The sequence below is a fragment of the Vipera ursinii genome (genome assembly GCF_947247035.1).
Source record: "Vipera ursinii genome assembly, chromosome: 4".
Classification (NCBI taxonomy): Eukaryota; Metazoa; Chordata; class Lepidosauria; order Squamata; family Viperidae; genus Vipera; species Vipera ursinii.
Genome location: NC_139514.1, coordinates 58,842,517 through 58,867,263, shown reverse-complemented (window position 1 = coordinate 58,867,263; position 24,747 = coordinate 58,842,517). Strand labels below are relative to the sequence as shown.

At 43.6% G+C, this 24,747-nt stretch overlaps 1 protein-coding gene across 6 annotated transcripts in view; it reads right to left on the bottom strand.

The window, feature by feature from the left end:
- Positions 1-24,266, bottom strand: part of BCOR (BCL6 corepressor) — a 75,486-nt gene extending 51,220 nt beyond the window's left edge. For 4 of the 6 annotated variants that reach the window (XM_083362054.1, XM_083362058.1, XM_083362060.1 and 1 more), the window contains exon 1: positions 22,884-24,266. The gene's annotated coding sequence lies outside the window, so the exon portion shown is untranslated. The remainder of the gene's footprint in view (positions 1-22,883) is intronic. The other 2 variants (XM_083362055.1, XM_083362056.1) reach the window with 2 other exon arrangements.
- Positions 24,267-24,747: the final 481 nt, after the last annotated feature.

The following is a 24,747-nucleotide window of genomic DNA, read 5'->3' as shown; positions in this document are numbered from 1 at the left end:
GAGAGTTATAAGGAATAAATTCTATATACAAATGTGAGTCACCCTTAAACGAATCAGCTCTTGCCCAACGAACGATTCAGATTTCAAGCCAAATGAAATTTGTTTGAAAAGACTGGTTCTACAAGCCAAAATAAAATGCTGCTGTTCATACTATTCCTCTTTTGGGTCCTACATGTGCTTTTCAGAAGTAAGTTTCCCTGAGTTCAGTGAAGCTTATTTCCTGCAAAGGCACTATTAGGCCTGCAGCCTCAAAGCCTGTTCCATTAATTTCAAGCTCTTTAAGAGCAATTAACTCAGCTAAAAACAGGTTTCCTGTTAGTTCAAATCTCCATCATTTTTGCATTTCGTACATCTGTAATTCAAATGCAGAATCACCTAGGGAAGCCAGAATAGAGGTTCACTGAAAAATGATAAGTTTCCTTTTTATCACATTCAGTTGCTTGTGACATTGTGGCCCCTTACAAGTCATTGTCAGATATACAAAGTTAGCATATTTTATTTATTTAAATATTGTTATAAAGTCTTTCATTTATATAAAAGAGAGGTTTCAGTGTCCTGAACATCACAAAAAACTCCTCCCTCTTCCCATACCATGGTTTTAGACATAAGAGAAATGAGGCAAGTAGATACATGTGTGCTGGGCTTCCTAAGTATGGCCACAAGTAACAGATACGGGAAGAGTTCTTGTATTTTAATGCTGGAAGAAATAGTACTTCCTCTTCAAACATTACACCAAGGCATGAAGCGCCCCCATACTGTCTAAAGATACGCATTCACTTGTAATAATATCTCTTCCAGTTGAGATAACTGCACAACCTATAAATTTGTTATGTAAGACCATAGCTTTGGATGCTATGGATCTAAAACTTCTAGAATCTTTATCTTTATTAGACTTATATACCGCCCTTCTCCCGTAGGACTCAGGGTGGTTCACAAGGTTTTTAAAATAACAATACAACAATTACAAAAATTAAGAACAGTTAAAATAATTACATTTAGACCTTGAATAAATATAAAACCCCAATTAAAATCCAATTAAAACCCCAATTAATACTCTCAGTCCAGGCCAGAAAGCTCAAAGAGCCAAGTCTTCAGGTCCCGGCGGAATGAGCGAAGGTCAGGGGCAGTCCTAAGCTCTACGGGCAGCTGGTTCCAAAGGGCAGGGGCACCCACAGAGAAGGCCCTCCCCCTGGGTGTTATCTGCCAGCAGGCAATCTTTTATCGGTGGTACCCTGAGAAGACCCTCCCTGTGGGAGCGCACAGGACGAAGGGAGCTTGATGCCGGCAGCAGAATATGCCAAGACACCTACTTCTGATCTAATTTAACCTTTATTGGGTGCAGACATCATACTATGATACTATACTATGAACATCATAAACAAATTCAACTTCAACTCCAGTGAAACAACCCACTACCGTGAGAGTCGTTACTTATTGCCAAATATCTCTTGCTCTTAGAAAGTTGCTCCCAACATTTAGTCAAAATTTGCTTCCCTAAAACTTCCTTGTTTATTTAATTCTGTCCTCTGGAACACCAGAAAACAACCAGTACTTGTGTGCAAGAACTGTTTAAAGACTATATCAAGCCTCTCCTTATTCAGGCTAACCAAATGCCAACTTTTTCAACCCCTTTTTATTTGGCTTGAGTACCATCACCACCCCTATCCAGGCTGCTCTCAACCTGATTCAGTTTTACTGTCACCATAAAAATATGCCCACAGCTAAATATATGTTGTTAAACATAACAGTTTTTTTCACTACACATAAGCAAGGAATAGATTTGCATTGCAGAAAGATTCCCAAATGGGACCTAATTAATTCCAGTTATGAAAAGGAATAAAACTACTCCAACTTGCTCAGCTACCATTGGAGCAAGAGCTTTTTGTTCATATGCAACCAAAGGGTCATTCTAAACAACAAGCTCCAATCTTACTGAGACAAAGCAAAGTGTAGCTTGGAATAAAGCAAAATGGAATATTTTTACATTTTCTTAAGCATATACTTATGTGAAATATAGTATTAATTCTGAAAAGGATACATGTAAAGATACAGGATTTTAATCAAAGTTTAACATAGGATAGATTTTAAGAATTGCATTTCTACAATTGTTATATACTGTTATGGAGGAATAAGAGTTACTGGGCTCAAAAAAAAGACATAAAATTATATTGCTGGGCATCAAATTGTATTTCAATAAAAATCTTTTTAGCAAAACAAAAAGAAGTGAGATTCACTAGCATGGCCAGATTCTAATGCCTTATTTTAAAATAAAAAGATAAAAGTCATCTTTGGATCAACCTGGACTCCTGACGGCTTTGTGGCCAAATGCATGTGGCATTCCTGGTGAAACAATATAAGTTGTATGCAATGGCCTTCTCACAGAATGATTTGGGGCCTCTCAGTCTTAGTCCAACACTGGAACTCCCTGCTAATCTCCCATCCAAGTAGTAGCCAGGCCCAATCCTACTTAGCTTCCAGGTCCAGGAAAAGTAAGCCAGATGTAATTGTAATGCATTTTCATTTAGCTACTTTGTGCAGGCAGTTTTTTTAATGCTATAAAAAAGCCAAAAATGTTTATCAAATCACCTGATAAACCTTAAACCAGGCAGAAAAGGCACAAATAATTAAAATTGATTGGATGAAAGGATATATGTGGTAAATGGTTTGCTAGTTTTCATATGGTTCCAAGGCTGTCTGTTCCAAAGCTGGCACCAAAGTAAAATGCAAGCTGTGAGTTAATTTTCTTTTGCTGCTTCAGTCTTGCTCTAAAAACAATACTTAGGTTCTCAATTCATCCAGGCAGGACCAAGTCTATGCTTTAACTTGGAATACCGTGCAAACTGATCCTTCACGTATTTACTCAATTTAGCACCAAATTCTCCCTTGTAAACATGGCTCAGATTGAATCTGGTTTATAACAAATTACCAGCAGCATTTTTCTCTTAATAAAATGGTTGAAAATAATTATCAATGTGTCGTAAAGGTTTGAAGGAAACTAACAAATCTTACTGGGAATAAGTGTTTGATAAATGTAACAGCTATCAAAATCTCTACTATTTTTACCTCAATGTTTTGCAAAAAAAAATAAAAATAGATTAAATTGGAGGAACACGTGAACTTTACAAAATGAGGTCTTGCCCCTTGTATATTTATATTAATAAAAAGGAATAGTTGTACACCTGTTTTTAGTAACACATAATGAATGCTATTGTGAAACTGGTTCTGTTGTATTGTCTAATATAAAAAAGTGAGAATAGCAACATGTTGCTTCAGAATTATTTTATTTTAGAACTTCATAATTTAATATTTAAAAACAGTGCAGGCTAATTAAATTTGATAAATACTGCAAAGATGTTCTAACCACATTATACGCTCATGTATTTCTATTTGGAATTTTTACCTTGTACATATCAAAACACACAAACATATTATGCATTAATTTCTTCTCCTTTTCTCTCCATTTTTGTAAGGCTTAATACAGTAATTTTCTTCCATGAAAGTTACGCAATTTTGATTCAGACAGAGGAAGTTTCTTTGCACTGTGAACAAAAGTGATGCTTACATATGATGTTCATAGAATCGTCTTAGACTCAAGACTCTTGGTTGAGTTTTGCTTTGTGAAAGCTCTTGGTATTCTAATTTCAAGTAAAGGCCATTCATATTTAACTTAAGGATGTGTTTGCAAGTTGGAGCTGGCTTATAATAGGCTCTTGGCTTGGAAAACCCTTAATCCTGAAATAATATAGAAATTTACTTTTAGCTGGTTTTCATACCTTACTTAAATGGGTATATTAAGTAAAAAAATTAGAGTCAGATAAGAAATCCTTTTTTATGTTCTTTGCTATTATATGGGATATTTAATTTGATATGGTAATTAATTCCCTGATACGTGAATTATATTAAGAGAGCTAGTTGCCCTGGCATCTGCTGCTAAATAAAGAAAGGGGGGGGTGTCCTGAATTTCCAGCACCGATTCCTATTTGTAGGGCTAGAACAGGAGGGAAAACTTTTATCTTCTCCAGCCAATTTGCACATGCATAAAAAATGTCCATCTACCTCTTGAATGAAGGGGTAGGCAGATGTTTACTTTTTCTGATTGAATGTATTTGAGATGTGAAAACAGGATGCAAACTATTTTGCATAAAAGAGGTTGACAGCTTTTGGATCTCTGGATGACTGTGGACTGCAGCCTCCATGCTTCCTATTGGCTAGGGCACTGAAGTTTAGCAATTTTTGGAAAAGATCCCTAATCCATAACCTTACCATAGACTTTGCATATGGGAGCAAGCCATTAAGAGACATTTGCCTCCTCAGCCATGGTGTATTTAAGATGGTTAATATTTCCCTGGCATTTTTAAGACATCCACTAAGGGCTGGAGGCCCTTATTTTCTCAAGTTTTCAGATTGTTTTGTTGTCTTATATATTATATGAAAAGAATCATGTAATCTCGTGTTTGATTTAGGTTTTATATAACATTATTGAAAAGTTAACTAGACAGTTTTAGAAATCTGAAAAGCTGAAACTGAGTTACATAAAAAGCAAATTTTATTGATTGGGTATTTTTAAAGTGGAAAAATAAGTGATTTTATAGCTTCTAGTTCTTCAAGCATTTGTTCTGGTTATACAGGATAAAGAATAAACTCAAAGGCCTCGTTAAGATATTTTAATTCTGGTCTGGAGCTAGCTCACATTCTTAATTCCCCAATGGGCAAGAGCAACTTTCAACTGGGAGTTACTGTGGGTGATGATAATAACCTTCCAAGCAGCAAAATCCCACTAGCTGCCCAATAACTCTTTAATCTCTTATGCTCAATTGTAGCATCAACAATTCTAGCATTACATCGAAGAGAACTCCCAGAATATAGGAGAATATAGGACTCAAAACATCTCAGTGGAATCAGTTTACACATTAAATTAAGATTCCCCAGTGATGAGATAAGCTAGGATGTGTGTGCCTGTGTGAATCAATCTTCAGTTAAACTAAAAAACGTGTTAATGTGTAGATTTTTGTAATATGAAGTACGGTAATATGCAGGTGTCGGATAACTTCCAGAAGAATTTTAAAATAACATACCTATCCCCTTTTATACCACGTAAGAAGACATTTCCCAATAATTTAAATCTTTGTCCTGAAACACAGGTAACTGGGGAATAAGGTTCACCGGAATTCCTGTGCCTTTTACTTCTTAACCTATTCCGCAAGTTTCTCAGAGAAGGGAGGAGAGATGGTTTTCCTCCTCCACCACCACCACCCCCACCCCATAAAAAGAAAACAGCTCTCATCCCACCAAGACTTCCTAGGAACCTTTCAATTCTGTTAAGCCTGCCCTAAAGGAGCAGGAAGAGGACGCCGCCTTTGTCGGGTGTGCTCTCTGCAAGAACCGGAACGAAGCTGTCGTCCCTGCCACCACCCCCCATTTAGCTTCCTCTCTCCCTCCTCCCTCTCGCCATAGTGAGAGCTTTGTGTAAAAGCCGAAGAGGCGCTGGCTGCTCGCGCTCCCAACAGCTGTCACATTATTTGCACTAGCTGTAAACAGCCTTCGCGGGCCCCCCCCCCTCCTTCTCTCGCCCGCCTCCCCATACCACATAGTTAAATCCAGACTAACAATCCCCAGTTAGAGATCAAGCCAACAACAGCAGCATTGTGTCTGCCTCGGTCGCTTTAGCATCTCTCTTGCAGCTGGTTTACTCAAAACAAGGAGCCCCCTCTCTTTCGCTCCTCGCCCGGGAAGCCAGGGAGCTGTTTGTGTCAGCTGATCCATCATTCCACGAACCTTCCCTGTCAATCTAGAGGCGTGTTTTTTTTAAAAAAAATAAATAAATAAAAATAAAAATAAAATAAAATAAATTCAAAAGCTTTTCTTCCAAGCAGAGAGGCGCCGTCCGCCCACTCGCCCCGCCCGCGCTAGGACCTTTCCTCCCGGAAAAGCCCGGGCAGGTCCGCCATCCAGTGCGGCGCCCCCCACCCCCTCACGCCCAGCTGTGTTAGCCTCGCCTCTCCTGGGTTCACTCTCAGCCAGACACGCTGACAAGGTCGTGCTCCGACCTCGGGGCCCCAAGAAGCCCCAGGCCTCCTCGTTTCGGAGGAGACGCTTCGCCGCTAGCGAGGGTTGCGTTGCGAGCGGCGCGCTGGGCTGAGGAGAAAACGAAACAAGGAACGAGAGCTGCGCTCCGCAGCTACTTCCCGCTTGGCCGCTGCTACCGGTCCTCCAGGCCCCTTCCTCCGTTTGCCTCGGAGGCGATAAGACGGAGCTGAGACTCCCGAAGGGCTTCGAGGAAGCTGCCAGGACGATAAGGGCTTTTACCGCTGACGGGCCCGCGTCCTCGCTGCGCCTGGAGGAGGGATGAGGAAATCTCCTTCGCCAAGGCCTCCCACTGTGGAGATCAGGCGCCAATTCGGCGATCTTCCAGCTCAGCCGTTTGCCGGGCTCCACATAAAGCCGGCTCGCCAGAGCTGAGGAAAGGAGCCGCCGTCCATGGCCAAATTCCTTTCCGAAAGAACTTTCCGTTCTCTTCAGACGGGAGGGAACTGTTGATGTCACAGCACGCTACACTTGAAGGTGGTGGGCTGGAGTTAGCGAGTTGCAGGAATTCTGTTTTTGTTTCCTAAACTACGGGCTTAGGGCCTAGCGCGGAAGAGCGAACATAGCCTGAATATGGAGCAAGGGGAAGAGTTTGCCTGAAATAAGGTGGCTCCACCTTGCTAAAGAAGGAAGGGGGTGGGTTAATGAGCCTCACTGGCCGTGGTCGTGCTGGGAATTCTGGAGGCTGTGGTCCCAACACATTTAGATGCTATCTTGTTGCCAGGTTTGGCTACATTCTTAAGTGTGAAATCTCTTGCAGTGTTTACTTGAGAGAGTTCACTGGAGCCTTTTCTCCACTAAACCACGGTATCCTCAGATCCCAGGCCCGTGATTACTGGCTATATATGATATACCAACTGATATACCTGGTTCAACAGTAGTAACCGTAAGAGAAATCTAAGTCTCCTACTGGACCACCATTTAAGTATAAACTAGCTCAGCATGCTGCAGTGCCAAAAAAAAAAGAAAATAGTCCTTGATTGCATCAACAGAGGGATAGTATCCAGCTCAGAGAAGTGATAGTACTGCTCTATACTGCACTACTGAGGCCAAGCTTGGAATACTGTGTCCAGTTCTGATCGCCACAATACCAGAAAAGTCCTTGGGAAGAGTGCAGAGAACAGCAGCAAAGATGATAAGACTATACAATGATGAGTGGTTAAGGTAACTAGGTGCGTTCTAGGCTAATGAAGAGAAGAATTAGAGATGACACAATAGCTCTCTTCCAGTATTTCAGGGGCAATCATAGAGATGAGGGGGTTTACTTATTCTCCAAAGCACTTGAGGGTAGGGCAAAAAGCATGAGGTGGAAACTCCTTAAAGAGAGAGTCTATCTGAAACTAAGGAAAAATTTCCTGACAGTGAGAGCAATTAACATTAACGAATGGAACAGATTGCTTCACAAAGTTGTGGGTGCTCCATTGTTGGAGATTTTCAAGAAAAGATTGGACATTTGATTTGTCTGGGATGGTATAAAGACTCCTTCCTTGGACAGTGGGTTGGACTAGAAGACCTCTGAGGACCCTTCTAGTTCTATGATTCTATGATTACTCAGGGACTTTAGCAACAGAAGGCATAATAAGTTGTCTTACATCCATGGAGGATGGCTGTGATGGCCTGGATCAAACCCAGAGTGTTCTGTCTCACAAGGATGTTCTAAGATGGGTGTACTTTAACTGTAAAATTCATTCCCACTCCTGCTCCTTTGGGGACATGGAAAAATAAAATTCATCTACCACTTATGGGAAGCACAGAAGGGAGCACTGGACAGATGCTATGCCCTTTGGACAGAAGTATCAGTTCAGCTAAGCCTGCTTTTTGTATGCAGAACTGCTCCCTGCTGCATTTGCAAATTCAGTGCTGACTTTTTCCTTGAAAAATTAGTCCTTTTCACTGACCCATTCTTAAAAATCTGCCTGGACTAGAAGGGAGACCAGGTGGTAGAACTATGAAACCAAGTCTCAAAGAGTGCCTCTTAGGAGGCACCAACAGGCACAAAACTTCATCTCTGGCCCTAAATCCATTCACATTGTGTGAATTCAGTGTGCAAATTTAATTATTTTTTACAAGAAGAGAGTTAATTTTTGTGCTTTTGCATTTTCAGGTCCAGTTCCAGAAGAACATACCTAGACTGTAAGTAGCCCTTCTATTACACTGGTATTTTGTTTATATTCATGTGTTCTTTAAAAAGCCTTTCAGCCATATGATTAAAAAGAAAGCCACACGTGGAAGCAAAAAATAAATTGACAATAAGTTTTATACATGAATACAGTTGTACTGAGTCACATGTATGTACAATGATTGCCAAGTTAAATACTACTGTGTAATATAGGATTACAATCAAAGGCTACCTTAGGAACAAATAGTTTGGTCCTGTTCATCAATATTCATCATTCTGGTGCCCCTTCAAACTCAACTGTACTCTTAACTGTCATAATCCCTTCTGCTGGCTATGAGAATGAATGCCCTACATATCTAGAGTACATCAGGTTGAATAAGGTTACTCTAGTTATTTCCATGTAACTGGTATAGCAGAAGGGATAGAATGTTACTATATCTAGAAGTTTCACTAGATTTATTTTTGAACAACTATGCAAAGACCAGGCTATTTTTTCCCCCACAATGTCACATTTACCAATACCTCTACAAACTTTAGGGGCCCTTCTTCAAAGTAAACAAAAATCCTGCTAGATTTTTTTTTTGTCAGCAATGCCTCACTTCCCAAGAGGCCAAACTGATATGTTCAAGAGAACTTACTTCCAGGTAAATACACAAAAAATCACGTGGCTAGCCATTTGAAACAGTAGCATTGGATGACTTGAGGCAAGCATTTCTGATCCAACTAGCAAGAAAAATAAAATGCTTCCTAATTCCCAGCTGTAGGCTTTCTGACTAACAGGCTGCATTTATCTCAACTTTCTAGCCAAATTCCCCAGTAAGGGAGTCCAAGTATTCAAGCAGTTGAGCCCCCTGTGGTCAGTTGTAACCATTGTCTCAACCAAGCTGGCAAATACCTCTACTATGGAGGTTCTGTGTATGCAAAGTACTAAAAAATCCAACTCTTGCTAACTAAATCAGCAAAGGCCACCACACATTCTTTTAATAGAGAATAGCAATTCATGCCTTGTAAACCTCTTTCAGCACAAAGGATTTAGAGGAAGAGGAGGGGAGGGGAGGGAAGGAAGAAGGGACAAGGGAGGAAGGAGAGAGAGAGAGAGAGAGAGAGAGAGAGAGAGAGAACTACATGGCACTCTCGTATTTCTGAACTGTTGTACCCCTGGGAACTAAGAACCAAGTGTAGCTTCAATCAGATGCTGACTTTTCCTTCAGGAACTTAGTAAGAAACCTGAGCTCACAAGTTTATGCCTGCCTCCATGAGTCTCCTTCCTACTTTGTTATCAAAAATCTGTACATAAAAGGTATAACATTGCCTGATTAGAAAAGATGAACCAAATCTGATTGGGGTATGTTCTTTTTTCTAAAATATTTTTTTAAAAAACAACCACCTTGAAGCAGCTGCACTAGGCTCACAGTTTCTCAAAGTTCTTGCTTCTCAGAATGACTAGAATAAAGCAGCATTTCAAAGCAGACACAGCTCCTTCATAATTTTGTTCATTTGCAAAGAAGCTGTTCTCTTAAGGCAGTCAGTCCCCAGCTATGTTTTCTTGATAAGAAGCCTTTTTGAGCTCCGTATTTTTCAGTGTTACAATCATATTCCTAGGTTTGGGGACACTCAACATTTTATATCATCTGGAATCAGAAAGGCATAGGATCTATGGGAAATATTTACAATTTGCTCCACTCAGATCAATCCCCCATCATTAGATTAACTGAATGTCCTGGTCAGCTGCTTTTGCCCCACAATACAAATGGCATAAACCCAAACATGATTCAACTCTCTATATCATGCTTGAAACAAAGCCATCCAAATTGACCAAGTACCCACTCGCTCCAAAGCGATGTTTTGTTCCTTTAAGAGCTGGTCCACTGTGTCTCCAGAAATGATTAGGAAGGAGCTGGCAGGAAGGGGTGGTGCAGGTTCTTGGGTAAGACCAAGCGGAATCCACAGCCCTAGGATGCACTGGGCCAAGAAGTAACCAGAGGAAAACAAGATCGAGATCACAGGAACCGCAAAGGGGGAATGGAGACAGTACGGTCACTTCCTGCTCTGAGGATTTCTGAACTTGAAGGGAGGCCTAGCCAGACCTTGTAAACTCCTTTCAGTCTTTTGTTTTGCTGTTTTAATGTGTTTCCAAACTTAACAATCCTTGGGTTCAACAGAATTTCAGCCCTAGGCTCACTGAAAACACTTAAGGAAACTGGGACTTAAAATACAAAACTTTGCAAGAGTTACTTAAGCACCTTTAAACTCCTACATTTGGTTTTTCATTGCAACCATAGATTCTGAATTTAGGAGCTTAATCACCCAACTGTGACTTTCAAATTAGCCAATTACTCTTAAATTAATATTTCAAAAAATATTTCTCTGCAAACTTGTTTTTTTTTGAAGCACTCTGTCTCTCTCTCTTGTCCTTCTCTACCAAACACATTTCATTACATTTCTTTTGACTACCGTATTTTGCCTTTCAGCTTTCTAAACATTAGATAGTCCAGTTTGAAAGTAAGTCCTGAATTTATTGGAGCATATTTCCAAGTATGGACACAGACAGTTATAGACAGGCTTCCAATGTAAACTACAAAAAACAAATTGGAGTAAATTTTACTTATTTTGATCTACAAGATTACCAACTCATCTTTACATTTGCACCAGGCACTTGTGGTTAACTAAATTTAAGCTGATTTTCTGGCTTAATACAATACTGAGCTAAGTATGTCAGCCAAGCTGATACACACAGCACATTACAGTACAGTGTAATGTAGTTTGTGATCCAGTGTTATCTTGCAAATATAGTCACTATTCCTGCCAAAGATTAGAAAGAATTCCAAACATCTAAGGGAATGTCAGTTTATTAAATAGCAGTATTGGGGAAACTATAGAAAGATGAAAATGTATTTTTTTAAAAATCACTTGCCCTGATCAGAAATACAAAACTTAACAATTCAACTCCAAATAAAAATGCATTTAAGGCAAGCAAGAACAGTTACTGAGAAGTAAATGTCTAAAAACCTAAAAGTAATCTAGCATATATAGTGAACTTGGTACACTATATATTTTGGAAATCAGGAAAAAGGCGCAATTCAATATATTTTCACTGGGAAGTCTTCCTGGATTGTCTTCAATTCACTAACGTGGATAGAGATAATCAGGTATAAGGGTTACCTGTTATTTGACAGACGTACACACCAATGGCTATTTAAATAAATATAACAATCATCAGATAAAAAGATAAATATTTTGTAAGATTAATAATTGGTGAAATCTTAGCTAGGATGTAAACATTATTCTCGGATGAAATTAGTATGAGATGGGGCTATTTAAAATATTCATACTTTCATATGAAGCCCAGGATAAATGACTATCTTATCTGCCGTGTTATAGTTAAATTCTAATAATCAATGAAGACAACCTGAGGAAACTGTCCAACGTGTGTGAATAGGGAACAAAATGGAAAATATAAATCAATATAAATCAATAAACTTTACAAATAATTCAAAACACTTGGAATAAAAATCATAATTGCATATAATGAAGTCAATCTTGTGACAGTCAACCAGGAAAGAGATATTAGGATCATAGCAGACAATTTAGTGATAAAGCCAAGTCAGCCAGTATGCAAAATCTCTTTGATTTCATGTATACAATTTGTGATTTTGCTTTATTTGGAAAATGATATATAAATCTGATCATATCATGTCAGTATATGGGTACTATCTAAACTGGCTGACACAATGTGTACATGTGGAACAATACCATTCTATGGAGCTTCACTCCTAGTATTACCAGTTGATCCACTTTCCCACCATTCATATATACAAATCATTCTCAGTGAGAACCCTCCACTAATACGGTTGTATTTACAGAAGCCTCGATTGCATAGGATTTTAACTGTGTGAAAACCATTATTCTGAAATGTGTAGGGTTTTTTTGCCATATTTCATAAGACATGTAGTTAATGTGTGGAAGCAACTTGTTTAAATTGCTTTTTAAAAGATTCTACTAAACACCAGATGCTTGAGAAGCTGGAAGTCCTAAAAATCTCTTTCTAGATATTTTTTTTCAGGGCAACAACCTGTTGATTTCTAGAAAAAAGAACATTGTATGAAATTTGAGTCCTGAGTCTTTCTGCACATCAGAGATTAAGCTACAATCTTGATACAAGTAAGGTAAAGGTAAAGTTCCCCCACACATGCGTGCTAGTCGTTTCCGACTCTAGGGGCCGGTGCTCATCTCCGTTTCAAAGCCGAAGAGCCAGCGCTTGTCCGAGAATGTCTCCGTGGTCATGTGGCCGGCATGACTAGACGCCAAAGGCACACGGAACGTTGTTACCTTCCCACCACACGGAACGCTGTTACCTTCCCACCGTAGTGGTCCCTATTTTTCTACTTGCATTTTTACGTGCTTTCGAACTGCTAGGTGGGCAAAAGCTGGGACGAGTAACAGGCGCTCACTCTGCTACACGGCACTTGGGATTTGATCCACCAAACTGCCGACCTTCTGATCGACAAGCTCAGTGTCCTAACCCACTGAGCCACCACATCCCTTGATACAAGTAGCGTATATAATATCTTGCCTAGAATGTTCAAATTCTAATTGTCTCCAGATTTTTTCTTCTTGCAATGTGAAGGGGAAAAAAAACTACAGGTAGTCTTCAACTTACAACAGTTCATTTACTGACAGTTTGAAGGCACTGAAAAAAGTGACATGACCATTTTTCACACTTACCACCCTTGAGCATCCCCACAGTCACGTAATCAAAATTCAGATGCTTGGCAACCAACTCATATTTATGATGGCTGCAGTGTCCTGAGGTCATGTGATCACATTTTCTGACCTTCTGACAAGCAAAGTCAATGGGGAAGCCAGATTCACGTGACAACCATGTTACTAACTGAACAACTACAATGGTTCACGTAACTACTGTCTCATTTAGCAACAGAAATTTGGGGCTCAGTTGTGGTTGTAAGTTAAGGACTACCTATATTTCCATAAATCTACTTTCAATAACTTCAGTGTTACTATTCAGATGACTATAACTGATCATGTTCTTAAAAACACACACCTCTCAGAATGAAGCTGTTCTTCCTAACAGTCTCCTAGAATTTGCTAAGGAAACAAACACTACATTGCAGGTACGGCTTATTTCCAAAAAAGCATGTTTCTCTCTAGACTCTCTATCTCATTACAGGTTGTGCTCAGCTTACAGGTGTAAATGTCCATTAAGTAAGGGAGGCACCCATGTGATTGCTTTGCTTAATGATCACAATCTTTGCTTTCCCCACTGTGGTTGTTAAGAGAGACTGCTGGTGGTTAAGAAGAGCATGGAGTGCCTCTGGGTGAAGGAGGCCTTGGGAGCTCTTGGGCAAGCCACATGTAAGCTCGGGAAGTGCTGCAGACTGGCCTGGGCCTCCACTTCCTACCCCACTGAGCGTTTTCAGGCCTCGGACTTGCTTACCACCCCACTGGGTCTTACACCCTCCTCACCATTTCCTGTCATGGCTCAGTCACTTGCCTTTTTCATAGATCTCCTTTGGAAAGCAGCCAATCTGCCACATGGCCTTCTACACAGAGGTCAAATGGCTCTGTCCCGGAAGTGGGCCTCAGTTTGAGAGCAACCATTATTCATTGTGTCCATTTTGAAAGACATCCTGGCCAATTTCCAGGATGGCACCACATAGCCTCCATGTTGTATAGGGAGGCTGAGGAACAGATCGGCCAGTTCTCCTTCCCAGATGCAGTCTCCATGTAGGAAGGACAGGTGGCAGAAATCTAAGGAAACGGTAAGCGACCAAGCTGTGATGGGTGATAGGGAGGAAGGTATGGAACCCAGCAGGGTGGGAAACAGGTCCACGGCCTGGAGGGACCCAGCAGAGCAGGATCGGGGGGGGGGGGAGAAATAGGTAGGGGGCACTGCTGTGTCCCTGCAGTCAGTTGTAAGGGTGGGCAGATTGCCAAATGTCCAGATTTTGTTTTGTGACTATGGACACTTTGGACAGGGGTCATAAGTCATTTTGCTCAGCAGCTCCATTTGCACAAACAGTGGGTGCACGCGCATGCTGCTCACATAAATGGAGCTGTGTGCATGAGTGCAAGTGCCTGCTGCTTGTGCAGCCCAATTCTGAGCAGGCTGCAGCCCGGTAGTAGGCCATGGCCTAGAGGTGGGGACCCCTTGTCTAATGAACAACACAGCTTTTTTTTTCACTTTCAAGAACTTCAAAAACTAAATCTAAAACTGTTCAATTGCAATTTTATTTTTCAGTGAGAAATTGATTTTATTCCTAATCATGGGAGCCATGCCCTAGTTAAACATCTATTTCTTTTGAAATAAATGTAGATAGGTATTGCTTTGCTGAAATGCTGCAGTATTGATGGTTTCTTAATGGTGCAGTTAAACCTACAGTATAACTACAGGTGTAACTGCACCAGTGATAGATGGATGGGTAGGTAGGTAAGTAGATAGATAGATAGATAGATAGATAGATAGATAGATAGATAGATAGATAGATAGATAGATAGATAGATCTATACCAGTCTTATGCACACTTATACAACTTTAGCTAACACAGAATCTTTGTGATAGCTATATAACCTCAAAATAACAAAAATATTTTCAAATAACAAGATTACAACTACAAAAATCAAGGTGTTGGTACTAAATCAATATATTAATCCTTAGACTTAAACAAAAGCTTCTAGCTTTATTTCCAAGAAATGTGTTATATGAGCTAGTTCTCCGTGTAAAATGCTAGCCCGTTCTCAATCTTTGATGGAAAAGAGTTTCAGTACCATCCTAGAAAACATTTACTCAAAAGCCAGTCATTTTTTATTCACTCATATTTGTTCAAACAGTTCTGCATAGGATGATAGCTTTACTGGGCAATTAGACATAAAGGGCACTAATAATAATAATAATAATAATAATAATAATAATAATAATAATAATAATAATAATAATAACAACAACAACAACAACAACAACAACAAGTTTTCATAATATGCTGCAAACAGAGTTTTCTAATATAAAGAGTGGACTCTCTTGCAGCAGGTTACTTTGCATGACTTTTAAACAGGTGCGAGAAACGGGTAAGGAGAAAATGGGTTTCTTTTTCTGAATTTTCTGGGCACTGTTAAACAAGATGGATTCAAAATGTGCAGAAGATTTTCTTCTAAGGAAACGTGGTTCAGTGCAAAACCCCAACTCCCCCCCAATAGTCTCCTAACTTCACTCAAGTCTCTCTACCAGTTTCCAGGGCTGCTGATGCTGCCAAAATTTCTGGTTTTTCTTTTTAAAATTCTCTAATTATTAAGTTAAAACCCAGCTTTTGTCTTCTGGAAGCCAGGACGTTTTAGCATTTCCTTTCAATTAATAATACACAGTCACACACACTGGATAGGGATTGTGGTATCACTGAAGACTTCTAGTCTTTCTAGACTCTAGAGCAGGTGTAGGCAACCTTGGCTCTTTTATGACTCGTGGACTCGTGTGCTGGCTCAGAAATTCTGGGAGTTGAAGTCCACAAGTCATAAAAGAGCCAGGGTTGCCTACCCCTACTCTAAAGCTATGTAAGATAATGTTCAAGGGAATGGAAGCCATCCACCTCCTCCTCCTCCTCCTCATTTTATACTTCTGAAAACTGAAGACCAGCAGAGTTAATAAGTCGTTTAGCATTTGTACCTCAACATTAAATCTGGTTTAATTTAGCTTGCAGTGTTTAATTTTAGCAGATTTCCCTCTTTTTGGCATGCAAATCAATATGGCAATTACCATCTAAAAGCTTACCAAGCCCCAGGTCAATGTAAATTGATCATTGTCCATCTTCTACAAAATAATACCAGGAGCTGGTGGTGCACAGTAAGATTATGTTCAAAACTGTCTTGCAAATCAGAAAATTATATTTCATTCAGTTGAAGGATCATCTTCTATGCAACCTTCCTTAACACATCGCCTCACATTGGATATAATGGACAAAATATTGTTTTGTATTTATTTGGGTATACTGTAAGCATAAAAAACAAGAAATAAGATATTATCCTTCTACTGTGGCATTCAATACTGTATACACTATAAGGCAAATACCTCCTATATAAGCTTCTCTGTGATTAGAATTTTATAATTTTTTTTAAAGGAAGGAAAGAAAAAAATGCTTTGGGTACCAAGCTAATACCTGCGGGGGGGGGGGGGGGACTTCTTGAAGAGAATCTAATTTTCAGAGTGGGGGGAGGGAATACCCTCTACAAGCTGGTGGCCTCTTTCTGCTGGTAAGTCAGCTCATCCATTAAGTCAGGCACTGCACATGCCAGAGGAACCCTTGTGAAACATTCATTAACTTCTGCCTAGAAAGATCCCTTCTGCAGTTTGCTAAAAGGTTCAAGACTAAGGAAAAGAGAGGTAGATTCTAAGGAAGAAATTTTCACTTATTGGCCTTGTTTGGTAGAAGGACAGGAGGATTAAATTAAGTCAGCACTGCTTGAGGATGTAGGAAATCCCCCCCCCCATCTGTAAATGAGGCCTCTGCTCATTCTCCAAGACAGAGGATCCTTGCATTCAGTCCCCCCACCCATCCATTGATACAGCAAAAGGATGTTAGTCAGGCTTTCCGGAAGGAATCTGCTTGATCTATTTAAGTGGTTAGATTGCTGAAGGGGGTGGGGTGGGAAGAAAAATCCCTGTTCTTTTTTCTTTTCCCCATGCACACCAAACACTGAAGGTGAGTGTGTGTGCTGCTATTGTGTAGCCTGTCTGGAAAGGAAACACGGAACATGAAGTGGCTTAGACAGGAGATACATAGCTATAAATCAAATTAGCAGTCAAATTAGACTGCAGCTTCTGCAGGATTGCTGTGTATAAATCCAATCCATAAAATCTCCACAACCTAGCATCCAAAAATGAAGAAATTAATGACCAACTAGGCAAAAATCCCAGATTCCTTAGGAACAGTGTAGGTGGTCTTGGGCAAACTACTTAACACAATCAATTCTCACAGAATTTTAAAAAATGTTCTTGAAATCAACTCTTACAAAGAGCCATGAGAGTCCATTTTTGAATGCATAACCCTACAGGGCGCACACAGACTGGATTTATTCATTGGACCAAATTGGGGTACTTGGTCAGACGGAAGAAGCTACTTAGGTAACCAGCTAAAATGTTTTGAACTAATAAGAGAACCTTTGAACCAACAAGAAGTCCAGTTGCCATGACTCAATTTCCAGACAAGTCTACCTGGATGACTGAGAATCTTCAACCTATTGGATTAAATCACGCCATGTCTAAACATGCTTCCACAAATAAACACAATTGATTGGCATCCCATAATTTTAAGGTACAACACCCAACCGAATATTAAAAGCAGCTTGCATAAGTGAATCCCCAGGAACAATCCACAAGTCATCTGGAAGCAAGCATCATTAAACTCAGTGATATTATGACCATATTCACACAGCATGTTAAGCTATAAAGTAGTAGCTTGGTGTGTTACAGCAAATCAGTCACTGGATTTGTAAACCATGGTTTATGACACAGCATTGCAACCAACCCATCCAGTTGTAATTTATTCAATAAACCAAGGTTAAGCATGGCTTAACAGCGGTATGAGCTCAGTCTATGGGCTCAAATTACAAAGCCCAGAGTGGGGGGGGGGGGGAATCAGCCTAAATGAGTGTGTGCTAATGTCCTATAAATCTTGCTCCTGTTGCAATGTAAAGCAGGAACTTCTTATGGACTTTGTTGTGACTACTCTTTCCTTCCTTTTATACCAGTTGATAACAGGCCGGAGTAGGACTTGAAAGCTTAGAAACCCTGTCCAGAACAGAAAGAATCAATGAACACCCTAATGTTTGGTTAGATGACCTAATGCACCCTTTTGTGAAGAAAAAAAAAAGTTCCTGTGTTCTTCACACACACACACACCCCTTCTATTTCAGCATTGAGGTGTGCCTTTTAGGACCGATAAGCAATCTTACAAGACAAATTTATTTGCCACTTTCATACTCCACCCTTCCTCTAAGCTCAGGTGGAGCATAACACTGATCTGATTTGTCCTCATTGCAGACAGCTTTCCTGAAGGAGGTTACTGATAGAACACCCTTTTCCAAACTACCTGTGTGGACTGAAAAGTTAGTTCTCTGAGAGAATAATTCAGGCACAAACTCTGAAAGAGGAGGATCAACTGTCTTGTTTCACTTATGTTTGTAGAAGAGCTTGTTACTCTGTTTAATTTTAACGGCTGACACAAAAACATTAAATACTATTGTCTCTCAAATAATAGTATTAAAAGTGGCTTTTGTCCACCTTCTCTCCCTCCAAAGATTTCTGACTCTGCCATAGACATGAAAGCCAGGTAAGGTGACACTGGGCCAGTCACTCTGTGGGCCCTAAAGGATGATGTTGTGAAGAAAATAGGAATTATTAACTACGTTTGCCACTTCGAGTTATTTATAAAAAATAATTAAAGGTGCAATTAAGATATCTTTTTCACGCTGCTCAGGTAGCTGTTTCTTTTCAACCCTTCTGCTTTGGAATAGGAAGTGGGAGCAGGGCCTAGGAAGCCTGCAGCAATGTCAACAGTGGGTTTTACATCAGAAACAGAAAGGAGTGGGGGGCAGGGAAGAGCTTTTTTAAACAATAAACTCAGTGAACCTTCGTTGTTAGTAAGAGTCTGCTTAGGCTGCCCCATTCGTCTGGAGGAAAAAAAAGCACGTCAAGCGCTATACAAATGCAAAAGAAGGACGATGGAAGGAAAGGGGCTAATCGGACAGCCCAAAGCAGCAGAGAGCCAACAGAACACCCCTTCCAGATGGCACTCTTGGCGGTGGCTGCCGTTTAGGATTGCGGCACCCGTAGCTTTGGATCGCTGGACCCCAAATGCTAGTCTTCCTTAGCGTCTCTGCACCGACACCCCTTCATTTCCAGAAGGGCGCTTAACGTGGGCTCCAGGGCGAGTTTGGGGAGTGAAGACACCGGTCTAAGGTTCCATTTAACGGATCGGGTTCTTTCTCGCGCACCCGCCACCCCCGCCTCTGTCTCCTGGGTGTATATATTTAGCGAGCAGAGACACCCGGAGGGTTTTGCAAAGGCTCCCGAGTTCCCTCCTCCCGCCGCCCTGCAGCAAACACGTTCAAGAGCCGCTTGCAGCAGGAGAGCAGCCGAGACTCTCATCTGTTTGGTTGATTACAGCCCTAAAACAGAGGACGTGTAATTTCAGTTCTCGCTCCAGATCTTGGGCTTGATTTCCAGGGCCCCACTTATTCGGGGGGAGGGAGGGAGGGAGGGAAGGGGGACGAGGCGCTGTAAGCTTTATTTGTCCTCGTCCCTATTAGCTATGCAGCCAATCTATCATTTCCGGCGGTGCTTCCATCTAATTACCGATGTATTTAGATGTGACGTGCAAAAAAAGAACTGCCGAGCTGCCTGCTTTGGCTCTGTGTGGACTCCTCATCGGGAACCTTTCCAGAGGGCTGGAGCGCCGGGAGTCTGAGCTCCAGACAAAGAGAGAGAGAGAGGGAGGGAGAGGGAGAGAGAGGGAGAGAGAGAGAGAAGCTGATCCGCGCTGCAGGGCAAATCCAAAGCAAATCAGCTTTCCCCGGGGCTGAAAAGGGGTCTGCGACCCGAAGCAGGGCGGGCGGCGGGGGGACGTTTCCTCGGAAAGGCTGGGCGTTTGTATTCCTCCGAGAGTGGCTTGGGGTACGGTAGTCTCCTCGTTCCCCCTTCCCCGATCTCAGAAAATGGAGCATAAATCGAGACGTGCTCGCAAAGTCAGAGCCACTATTTACCCTCTCTGAGTCTGCAGGCAAGTCTAAAGCGCTTCGAGGCAGCGGAGGGTGAGTTTATGCCCGGTTTGGGTCCGTTCGTATGAAACGGATATAAAGAAGCCAGCCCAGCCCAGCCCAGCAGTGTGGAACAAAGTCAGTCCTGACCAAAGCGCTTCCCCACTTTCCAAACCCCACCCACCACCGCCGTTGAAGAAGGAAACTGGATTCTGCTCCGAAGGTTGTTTGCCGGGAGATCTTTGCCCGGAGAGCTCCTCTCTGCCTGAGCTTTGTCCTTTTATGTCAGGCACACGCGCGCGCGCGCACACACACACACACACACACTCTCCATCCTAGGGAAAAGCGACCCGTCGTTCTCCAGCATGATTCTCCCTCCTCCACGTCTGCCTTGCCTAGTTGCTCCTGGCTATTTGTCTGGCTCTGCATTACCAGGACGTGGGGGTTAAGCGCGCTCAGCGGAGTTCCCAAACAAGAGGAAACTTTTGGGAACGGAAGGCTCCGGCACTCGCCTGGAAAAGGGGGCGGGAAAGCTGATATTCGGGAGGCATTTAGGCGGCAGCAAGGGCGAGCAACCTAAGGGTTCACTACGATCTGCCCTAAAGAGGGCACACGATCGTAGCCGCTGACTAACCTGGCCTGTTCCTTCAACGCACAAAAATTTGAGTTGCGGCCCTGACCCGCGAAGGGTTAACAACACCCATTCTCAAGCACCGAATAGCGTGCTGACCTTTTCCTCTGCTTCTCCCCCCACGCTCCCTTTTCAGGCTCCGGTTCTTTCGCTCGGAGGGAGCCTGAACGGCTGTCTAGACCGATCTATCATAGGCGGCCGAAACAATACCGGGGGGAAAGCCTCTCTTTCTCCCCCCCCCTCGATTGTTCTACGGTATCTCACCTTCGAGAAAGTGTGGAGGATAAAAGAAATTGTCTGCCCTACCAGCCCTAAAGAACATTCAGAATGCTTAGAAAATGTCCACCTTCGTGCCGGACAAAATGGGATTTTGCCTGCTTTTTTTTTTAGCACTCGCCAGAGACGCACCACTCCTTTCTCTTTCTATTCTGTAAACGAACGGGGAGATATAAAATCCAGATATAATAAAGCCAGTGCGGGGGGGGGGGGGAGGGGAGAAAGAAGAGGCTAAAATCTAGGCCTCCCAGGCATGCCCAAGTTTAATCAAAGCCTCGAAGGGGCTTAGCCCACAGGCCCAGTTTCTTGGCCTCCCCGCCCTTGCTTCGAAACAAGGCAGTTTCTATGGTGTGAACTAGATGGCAAATACCGCCATGGGTGGGGAACCTACAGCGTCTTGCCACTACTCTTTTGTCAAGGGTACTTTGGAGAAACGCACAACTACCCATTCTGAGGACTCTCTGAGTTTAAACCCAGCTCGAGAGAGGGTGGGGGAGGGGAAAAAATCAAACCCCTTCTTTACAGCCCTCTTAAAATCAAATAAGGGTTTTCTTCTTTTATTCTCATGAAAACAAACCGACCACCATCCACGGAAACGCATAGAAGACTTGTAAAAGGGGTTGAGCGGGAGACCTGAGAATAAACACAATTCCCCCCCCCCCCGGTTCTCTTTAGCCTGGAGCAGTTCCACTGTTTTTGCTGTAAGGGAAACGTTTTGAAAATCGCTATTATCCCTATCTTGAGGGCATCGCATCCCGGGACAAGCCTGTTGGGGCCACTACAGTATTTTCAAAACAATGTTGCCAGAGCGAGCGAGCGAACAAACGACAAATAGTGGCTAGAAATGGGGCTTAGCAGCACGAAAATAGGCGCATGAGGGAAAGGGGGACCCATTTGCCAAGGATGAATGCTAATGCCCCAGGACAGCTGGTTTTGACCTGTAGGCTCTGTCTCCAATGCCCCAGAGAGAGGCTTGTAAGGGCGTTTGGCGTCCTCTCACGTAAGGGGGGGAGGGGTGAAATCCCGCTTCTTATCTTGGTCGGCAGATAGACTTCGAGGGGGCCCCGTTCAGGGAGCCCTTTGCCCTGGGCCTCCTTCACAAGGAGCCTGGAGCAGGCAAAAGTTCACAAAACCTTGACAGATCTTGGATTCGGCACAGGTCGTCCTTCCGTCAGCGCCCTTCTCAGAAACGAAACGCAAACCCAACTGGCTTCCTCGGAACAGACGGAAACCCCAAAGGGAGGATCGTTAGAAGAATAATGCGGAAACAGGCTCCTGGGCGATCGCCATTAAAATAAAACGTATATATATATATATATATATATATATATATATATATATATATATATATATATATATATATATATATATATATATATATATATATATATATATATATATATATATATATATATATATATATATATATATATATATATATATATATATATATATATATATATATATGAGTCCTACCGCGGCGGTAGGGCATTCCTCTCGACCCAGCCCTCTTTCCGGAACCGACGACGTCTCCCCGCTCTTGCGAGCTTGAGATGCAGCCAGCACGCCAGCACGGAAGGTGAGCGAAGCGTCGCAAGCGAAAGCTCGCCCCTGAAGCAGCTGGGCGAGACGCAAAGGAGCTACGTGCTTCAGACACGGTGCTCTGGCATCCCTGGAGTTGACGGGGAAGGGGGGGGAGGGGATTGCAAAGAGCCTTGCTGCCCCTTTCTCTGCCCCGGGGACTCCCAGACAACTTTTGAAGCTCCCCGCAGCTACAAGGAAGACGAGACGGACCCGCGAGATTCCCAACTGTTATTATATTAGACCCCACGGTCTCCACACACACATTCTTTGAAACGGAATACTATCCCCGGAACATTCCCCCTCCCCACCCCGCCAAATCGAGTCTCCAGTGGCCTCCAAAACCACCGATGGAAAAAACAACAACAAACCAGTCACTGCCCCCGCAGGCTTTCTCGAAGAGTCCCTAGGAAAAACAAGCACACCCACCACACACTGAGATCCCGAAGTCTTTTTTCCTCGACCACACGTCGCTCTTCAGTTCCCGGCACTCATCTTTTTTTAGTCCGCTGCTCAGCGATCCACAAGGACCCGAGCCAAGAGGCTTTCCAACAATACTTCCCGGGGCCCTGAAGCTTCGTCGATCGAGCTCTGAGCTTCTTTTTTCTTTTTCCCCTCCACCCACTCTCCCCTTTCCCCCTGGGAGCCGAAAAGTGGCGGCTGCCAGAGGTGGGGCTTCTGCAGGCCTTTCCAAATCGGAAAGATAAAAGAGAACGAGACGCTGTAAGCTCTCCCTGCCCCCTCCCCTTTCCTGTTGGAGCAGACAGACCGCGAGCGGCAGCTTCTCTTTTCTCGTCTCTCCATCGTTTCCCCCCCACACACACCCCGCACTGCTTCACAGCCCAACTGCTTCCAAACTTCGAGCCAAGCCCGCACGACCCAGCCGTCCCCGGAGCACCCGGCCCGCAATTCTCAGCCAGGGGACATCTAGGCTGTGACCGCTGGACTTGCTAACCTTTCTGTCTTCTCCATTCCGCCTTCCTCCTGGGATCCCGGGTCCTTTCAAGTTGAAATAAATTCTGGCAACAAGCCCAGCCTTAGAAAGGCAGGCTCCAAGCAAGGCGCGCGCTGTCTTTTTTTTTTTTTTTTCTTCCCCCACCCCCCCCCCCTTTTCCCTTCTCGTGCGCACCTTCGTACGCATCCCAGCCACACCTGGTGTGGAAGGAAAAGGACGCCTAGCTTCGGTCCGAGAAGTCTAAGCGAGGAGACGAGAGTCTTCGGACGAGTCAGGCTTGGGGGTCCCTCGGGTGGCTGGCCCGCCGCGGCGCTTCCGCGAAACGCGAGGAGCATTCGACGGGGAGATCACTGACCTTAGTCTCCGCTCCAGAGACGCTGTGGTCCGGGGACACAAGAGTCCAGCGCTGCCGTCGCCTGACCCTTTCCGAGTGAGCCGCGTCCGTTTTCTAGGTGAGCGAGAAAAGTTTGCCGACCTCGGAGGCGAGAGGCCGGAGGTTGCCCCAGAGACTGACAAACTGGCCCCGGCTCAACTAGCCAGAGGCAGGTGGGGCCGGGCGGGCGGAAAGAGAGAGAGAGAGGCCGAACGCCGGCGTTTCCCTTGGCTGAGTTCAACAGCCCGCCGGGCTCCCTCCGGTTGCTCTCCGGCTCCGCTTTAGTAACGCCATGTTGCTGCTGTGGCTTCTCGGGACTGATCTTGGCGGCGCCTACAGGCTCCTTTCCCCCTCCCTTCGGAGAGCCCGTGTCCTGGCGGCGGCTGTGAGTGAGTGTGTGCGTGTGTGTGTGTGTGTGGCTGAGCTGGCTCTGGGGATTTAATCCACCGGGAAAGCCGTTCTTCCTCACCTTGCCGCTGGGAGAGCGGGCTCCGTCTGCTGCACGCTGCCCCCCCCCCCGCACCGCCTCCTCCTCCTCCTCCCCGCCCCCTTCTCTCTCTCTCTCTCTCTCCTCCCCCCCCCCCCCGGGCTTAGCACTCAGGGAGCCGCCGCCAGCAGAAGCAGAGGTAGCAGCAGCAGCAAAGCCTCCGCCGTGCTCTCGCAGCGAATCTCTCTCTCCCCTCGCTCCCGAGTGCCTCGCTTTTTTCTTGTTCCAAGGCTCTTCGCTTTCTCTTCTTAATTGATTCCTCCTCCACTTCTCTGCGCCCCCCTCCACCTCTCGCTCCGTTTCCTGGCTTTTCGTTCTTTCTCTCTTGGCTGACTGAGCTGGTCTCAGCAAGCCCCCCCCCCTCCCCGCCCTTTCCACACGCCCTGCCTGCTTCTTCGCCTGAGGGCGTCCTGAGGAGACTCCGCTCTCCTTTTGACCAAGAGAGGTTGAAAAAGGAAAGTCTCCCGCCCCCTTCCAG